We start from the raw sequence: 8375 nt of genomic DNA, 5'->3' as shown, positions 1-8375 counted from the left end.
CGTTAAGTATGATTTTTTAAAATGGGAGGAGGATGTGTTACAGGCGATAAATTATAATCAAACATCAAAATCAAAGACAAAGTAACAATTTAACATTACGTACTGGTAATTCCAAGAAGTACACAGAAGATAAAACTTGGTCAGGGGTAGATAGTTTTGTTTGATTTATCATCATCGCTCGTCACAAACTGATCTCCTTCAGATCTGGATTAAGTCACAATCTCTAGTAGCCGGATTATAACAACGACACTAAAGATACTGGCGTGTGTTACATTGAGATAATAACGGCCATTATCATGTATCCCTGGATCTGTTCAGCAAGAAATAGCTTATTAAAGTGATCTAATGTTACATCCACATAACAGCATTCTTTATCGTAATTTACAAGAGCTAAACAAACCTTAACCACCAATATAACTTAATATTTTTAAAAGATATATACGTATCAGTCTTATAATTAATGACGACAAAATACGATATGAAAAATAATGCAGTATTTAAATGTTTATATTGTGAATCCATACTAAGTTCGATCTTGACCTTCATACTTTTGCACACATTTGAATGATCATACCTTTTAAACAAATACTGTATGTATTTATGTATATCAAATGTACCACAATGACACCTTTATAAGAGATTGTAAAATTCCTCGATGACTTACCATCAGAAAACAGATCAACAATGGCAGCATTCTCCCCAATTAATCTATTTTATCGACGCCCCAAGAGGAAAGTAAAACGCGTATATTGATAATTATAGTATGTAAAGTATACGCGGATAAATCAGGGACACGCTAAACAATCAAACAGGATCATCAGTGAACAAAATAAAAACTTCAAAATGTTTGAAATTGAATATAAAAAAAAATTAAAAAAAATAAAGATAAAAAACGGTTGTCAATCAACCCATATTTACCATGTATATGAGTTATAGTAAGTACCTTTCAAGTGCAGAAGTCGCAGATCAACCATATGGTCCGGGTCATTATCCTTCCTATGGGTAAAACTAATTATCGTTTCCCTTGCTGATAATTTATAACATTTAAATTCTACATTTATCAAATATCAAATATTAATCGAGTGTCATGACTGGAATATCAAAATCTGACTTAACAACAGAAAAAACCCGTTAAAATAAATAGCATGATGTGATGAAAAGTCCGACATTATAAAATAATAAGAATGAAAAAACGTTAAAAAAACACGATTAAATTATCAAATAATCAGATTTTGTCCTCTCAAATAAATATTAAATGGAATATGACAGCAAAATCCTGCAGATGTCAGCCAGGGTATCACAAGAAACATATTATCTGACATACTGTCATAAGGTTGTGATTGCGCCAGATAGCCTTGATCTCAATATCTCGGACTACAACAGCTAATCATAGCATGTCACAAATAAAAATTACTCAATTACGGCGAACAAAAACTGGAGGTTTGTTTAATGAATACCAGGCACCTAAACAGCTCAAAGTCTGACAAAAAATAAAACCACCAACAAGATGATTTATTATCCAAAGTCATTAAATTCTATTTTCATTTCTCTATTATGGTACCTGAATGCATGTTATATAATCTGTTGTGCTGCTACCTATTACATTAGAGTCCTTTTAATGAAGCCACATGCTAATGTACATTGAAGGTGTTTTACCTTTATCCCCAGTCCTATATAGATAGGCTGGGTAATACCCCGAAGTCTAGAGTCCATTTCACGCGAAAACATACTAGTGCAAGCTATACTAGATCTATAGGAAACACTGATCGGCCATACTAAAAATGTGAAATGTTAGTGGTAGATAAGGGTCTAATGTTGCAGGGTAATTTAAAGGGACATCCCTATATATATATATATATTGTTTCCCGTAAATGCTAAGTTCATGATCAGCCTTTACTTTCCGACTTCAATCTCAGTGATAAGCGGGGAGAATGCAAATCAATAAGTGATCGTTACATGTGTATTGTAATGGATGGTAGCTGTAGATAACCTCTGAACACGTCATCTAAAAAATAAAAACATTAATTTAAGTCTAGACTCTTATTTAATAAGGGAAAATATAATTAACAGAAGCTAATTAAATTGGCAAAGCTGTTATATAACGATTATTTCTCACTAATACAAAGTGCCACAAATACACACGCCTGTAACACGTATCACGGAATGACGTCGGTAAATAGGGGGAATATTTACAAAATGTTAGAACACTGATCATCATTTCCGATAATGCTTTAGAGATAAGTCAGAAATGACGGATTTGTTATGAATCAACATATGCGCACCTTCTGGGAAGGAGTAGAAACATTTTGTTGTTGAATTTACCCTTCACCACATAAACGAATGTCGTTCTCTATTACTGTACAGTTGGATAAGTTTGTATATATACATGGAAATGTCTAAGCATTCAGATTGTCAGTGTAATGCTTTATAGATATAGTGGATTACAATTGAGTACCCTGGCATCATCTTTATACTATAAGAGTTGGGAAGGCAGTATGCAGGTTGCATATAAAAGGCCGAAAATAGCAAAAAGCATGAGTATAATCAAAGTTCACGTCACGTATTGCATAAAGTACTAAGAGGCACCCATTGAAATCATAATTTAACAGGCATAATGATAAACATTATTATACGTCAAGTAAATGATATTTCATATAGTATACGGGCATCTTGAAGGGTTTTCTAAGAGAGTATAAAAGCAAAACTATTTTCTTTCAGATTTTTTTGTCTTTGGACGTTCCATTTTGTGCATCCTGTACACAGATAAAATTGCATTGTAAGTGGTCTATTTAAAGATATTCTGTGAAATATCATTACGGTGGACATTTGGTTTTATCAATACGTGTTTATATTGTTCTCCTTTCACAGCACGGTAATCGGTCGAATCAATGGGTTTTACGTTGAAAATTTTAAATCAAAACTGGGTTTAGATTTTTGTCCCTATAGTTTTGGGAATTGTTTTGGTTTACTCTGTTAATAGATAGAATTTTACGGTAAGTGTTTTGTTTAACGATAATTTGTGAACGGAAATTGCTATTGTCAATTTGCTATTGCAATGCTTGTTTATATATCGTTACCCTAATATAACGTGGTAATCTTTCAATACCATGGGGTTTTCTTTGAGAACATAAAATCACAATTGATATTTTTTTATTTTAGATTTTTGTCTCTATTTTCGTTTTGGGAAGTACTTTTTCGTTTACCGTGTTCATAAATATAATGTTACTGTAACTGTTTTGTTTAAATTTAAGATGTTTTGTGAATGGCAATTACTATTGTCATTCTCCTATAATAATTACAATGTTTGTTTATATATCGTTACCCTAACACAACACAGACATAATACATTAGACACTTGGCATTAGACTCTAAAGCTATCTGGTATCTCCACACCACATCTCGGAGATACGATTCCGTTTGTCCTATCTATAGAAACTAAGTAACCGATTTGTAAAGGAATGGACCGTAAATGAGATCATTATTATGTATGCTAAATCAATGCTTAGTTACGTCAAGCATTGTTTTTTCCTACTACAAAAAACAAAGATTCATAAGACACCGTGTATCAGATTACACTATTATCTATTGCGGTAAATGGGGGTATTGTGATATGAATAACCTGTTAAAATGGCGAATGTCAAACATTTATCATTTTGTTACATCTCTGATTGTTCTTGATCTTGTCACCCTTCATGTTTTGCAAATATGCAGTAAACAAAAAGATGAGCTAAGAACCGGGTTTTAGATTTTATTTTTATATTACAAAAATATTCTCAGTAAATACGATTTCCTGTACGATGTATAAAAGATATTCAGTTGAAATGCTTTATTTTCCTGGTGATACGTAAAAACACTTCCTTTTCACTATTGCTTGCATGTATATTAAGTACAAATACTATATACATGTAGTTACATTCACGAGTGTTTGAGTTTGCTACATTTGATGACTCCCCTACTGCGCGCAAAAACCCTGTCAGGTGAAAAATGTTTTCAAAGGCTACACATATAATCTCCGCAAATTAGTTTTAAAACGTAGATCGCGAAAATTTTACAACCGCGAAAGTTAACGAGTAGACATCATCGATTAGACACTTAATTAGTTAATATAAAATGTCTGTGTACAGCAACCGTCTTCTCCGTTGTGATATTCCAGGTATGAATTGTATAGGACGATTACAAGGTATATACAACAATATACGTTAGGCTTTGAGCTGATAAATAACTGGAGAGATAATAAAACCACCAGATAGCCTTGGACATTTTATAGGACAGGTATTTAAAGTAGATCAATCGTATTATCATACATTGTCGCCAAAACCCTTAACCACAGACATACCTGGCGTTGTATACCTATGTTTATATATAACAACGTCTATATGATTGGTAATGTTACAGTGTACCCTATTGAAAAGCTGTTAACATTAAGTAATGTATTATCTGACCTATCAAATCTGATATGGACAGATAATGAGGTGTTTTACTGATAAACTACAGATCGAAATAAAACAATTTAACCCCACTATCAATGTATCCTATAAACATCGCCCATTGCTTCCTACCATTGCCAGATTTAAAAGTTTTAAACGTGTACACATTTCTTTAACACATTTGTTTTCTTTTGAATTGACATAAGTAACTTCCGTTTTGGAATGAACTAAATGGGTTGTTTTCACGGATAATACAAAGACAACTAGCTAAAATAGGCAGTCAGTAGGTGTTGTTATTTAACACAAAATATAGCTTCCTCTGTGTGAATTTTTGTTTTGTGTTTGGTATATCATGGGAATTTTCAATTGTCATGATGTTTTTATTTGGACTTACCTATTTTTCATATGAAGCAGCTTCCGTTCTGAGTCGAGTAAATAGGTTTACTAATGTTTGATATTAGACTTAATTTTTTGGGAATTTTTTAATGTAAAGTTTTTAAATTTTGTTACGCAACGTCAGTTCACTTTATGTGTATAACAAAATATATCGTCATTTGTACCAATATTTGGCATTAAAACAGTATCATATATTGAAAGATCACCAGTGTTGATTAAATACTATCAAAATACCGTCAGTCGATTTAAAAACATTTTAAATATATCATGTCATGGACAAGAAATGTAGAAAAATATACGTTGTTAAAACAATATAAGATAAATGAGATTTCACTTCATGTTTCAAATAGCTTTTGAAAATATTTTTATGATTTGTTTCCATCTCTGAGATTGACAATAAGAATAATGCTGGTCAGGTTGACGTAACATAAGCAAATTTTTAAAAGACATGTATGATTTGAACCCTCTTTAGCCCCCAAATCAACCCATTTTTTAAATAAATAAAAAGAAATAAAATACATATAATTGTTTCTGAAATATTTAGCATCCATTTTAATCAAAATAAAAGTTTTCTAATTCTGCAGCTTTAGGTTGGAATGGTAACCTTACGAAATATACGTAAATGGACTGAATTTGAAGATTTTGTCATTTTTGCAATTTTAACAGTTTTTGTCTAAAAACAAAAGAGCGGAATTTTGAACAAATTTAATATTTATTCAGACTATGTAGATACCTCAGACAGATCCTTAGGGGAAAGTTTTCTCAATGATGTGCTCTATGGTTCCTAGATGGGATGGCCAAATTTATCTAACATTCCATATTTGTATTTTGCATAGTTAGGATGGTTACCATAGCAATTACAGCTGCAATGATACTTAACTATTATACCTACATGTATTATATTAAAGGTGTATATTTGATATTTATCAATCTAATTAATAAATAAAATGTTGGAACAATTTGATTATTTGGGGACCAACTAATAAATAAAACGTATGAAATACATTACAAAATTAGATAGATTTAAGTATACTCCTATAAACAAAAAATCATCTTGATATAGTTATACGTTAGACTCTGTATACCTCTGTATATATTCATATATCAGGTTCTGATTTCTTATTTCGTATTACTGCTTCGTTATCCTCTAAAATTAAATTTTGAGTTATAATATACAGCTACATGTATTAGCCTTTAATTCTTTCGCCTGTATATATAATAACTATATGCATTCGAAACAATGTAGGTAGATGTATATAAAACTTCTATCACATAATTATGTGTCTTTTCTTTAATACCCCTATTAATAGCAATTCTTAGACCTAAATACATGACAATGTTATCTTCTTACTACAGTGTGTTGCAAATAGTATATAATATCACGTGATTGTTACATTGTATTATGTAAATCCTTAGATCTAACCAATATAACCAGCATAACCTGTTGTGCAATGAAAAACAAAAAATCAACAATTAAGAATAAAGTCTACCACAATAGGCGGCGTTATTCAACTCTCAGGATATTGAATAAACAATGCAGCTGTTGATAAACAATTTGTTTATACCACACGTGGTATAAACTCTGTACGCATTCTAATTGGCTGACACGGTGAACTTTGACCGAACTACTTCTTTCTCAGTGTCACGTCATCATTGTCAGCGTCATCAATAATCAAATGATGTCATTCTATGTTGTGATCGCCGCTTGACGTCCAAAACGGTTGTTGGAAAGCGTATGCGTCGTGGTCGTTGTGTCAAAATACTTGACGTTTTCACCCATGTTAAATTGACCATACGTACTAATATTACATCTTGACGGACAAGAATTTCACTGATAGGTTTCCTAGATTTAACGTGTATGAAACGAACTTGATGATCTTGATGGTAATGGCTTGATGATTATCTGGCGGGAGATAGACGATGCGTATACATGTAGTCCAACATTTAGTTTAATTTTCTGGAAGCAGCTATGACGATTTTAACTCAATAAGACGTTACATGTGTATAATTTAACCCTGAAGATGTTCCCAATTAGAAGAATTTGACATCGATGAATTCTTTATCAAACGATGACTTTTGAATACTAATTAGTGTATCTTTGCTGATACATGTATATATTACTACACCTTATTTTCATATTTCGGTAAATACACGTTACCGTATCCCCGCCGTATTTATATCGGCTAAAACGAATATAAGTGTGTTAGAAACAGGCCACACTACTCGTGGTGCTGAATATTGAATTTATTCCACACTCGTAATTCGTCATCGCTAAAGCTCGTGTCTTTTGTAACTTTTAAAAAATAACTCGCGTGGAATAAATTCAATATTCAACAACCACTCATTGTGTAACCTCTTTTTATTTTACAGGTCAACTCGTAAGTTATTTTTTCAAAGTTACAAAAGACACTTGCTAAAGCTCGTGTCTTTTGTAATTTTTAAAAATAACTCACTCGTGTGGAATAAATTCAATATTCAACAGCCACTCATTGTGTAACCTCAATTTATCCAATAATAATTAAAAACCTTCTTTTCCATTTATTCCGAAGTAATCGGGAGGTTGCTAAATTTTCGTGGATGTACTGTTAACTTGTGGTAAATAAATGTAATAATTGTACAAAAGTTTCTCTCCTCTGCATTCGTACAGAAGTATATAGTGTCCGAATTGGTCACTCAACTCTACAACTCTATCAAAAGTTTTCCACTTGACCAGAACAAAAATGTAAACGTTGAGTTATATTCGATATCTGACGATATAAGCAGATTCTATATTGTTCTCTTTGCGTATAAACGGGTAATAAACTTTCAAACCAAGATAGGATTAAAACAAAAAAAATAATAGATGAAATTAACGTGTATTCCTGGATAAACAGGTCTGTTTTGCCTTATCAAATACGTACATGTATGTGATTTTCACAGACATTTTCCGACTATACAATCCCCATCGTAAATTCAATAGATAATATAAGGATGCAATTCCATCGGAATAGATTGATCTCAAAACACTAGTTAACAACTGTACTAGAGTGAGAATGGAAAAGTTCCTCAGATAAATCTAGGTAACATATAGTGTGAAGTCGTTATTAAGAATACTGACACACACTGTCAACGTTATACTTAATTACCATGAGTTATTTAGTCGTTGCATTTGCCTACAAACATATCAATAAACGAAAATGAAACTATGAGGCATATTCCTTGTAATTACCGTATAATGATTTTTTAAATTTGTTAATATTTTCAGAAAAACGCATTCTTAATTAGCTAAGGATAGACCGGACACCAGTAATTATAACATATTGAAACATATCAGATTAATTGTGTAGTGTAAGTAAATACGTCAGAGGAAATGATTATACACATATACAGTTAACAGAAACCTTTGTTTTCTCCGTGACTATTTCATCCAAACAGGGGATTTTATTATTCGTAATCCATTCTCTATTTCCAGATTTTGTCTCAGGAAGTACGATTTCGTTTACCTATTTATAGAACGGTTTTGTTCTGAGCATTACCATTATTTTTGCCTTTTGTTATATCAATGTTTATTTA

The sequence above is a fragment of the Argopecten irradians genome, chromosome 14, assembly GCF_041381155.1.
Source record: "Argopecten irradians isolate NY chromosome 14, Ai_NY, whole genome shotgun sequence".
Taxonomy (NCBI): Eukaryota; Metazoa; Mollusca; class Bivalvia; order Pectinida; family Pectinidae; genus Argopecten; species Argopecten irradians.
This window is presented reverse-complemented; position numbering follows the sequence as displayed.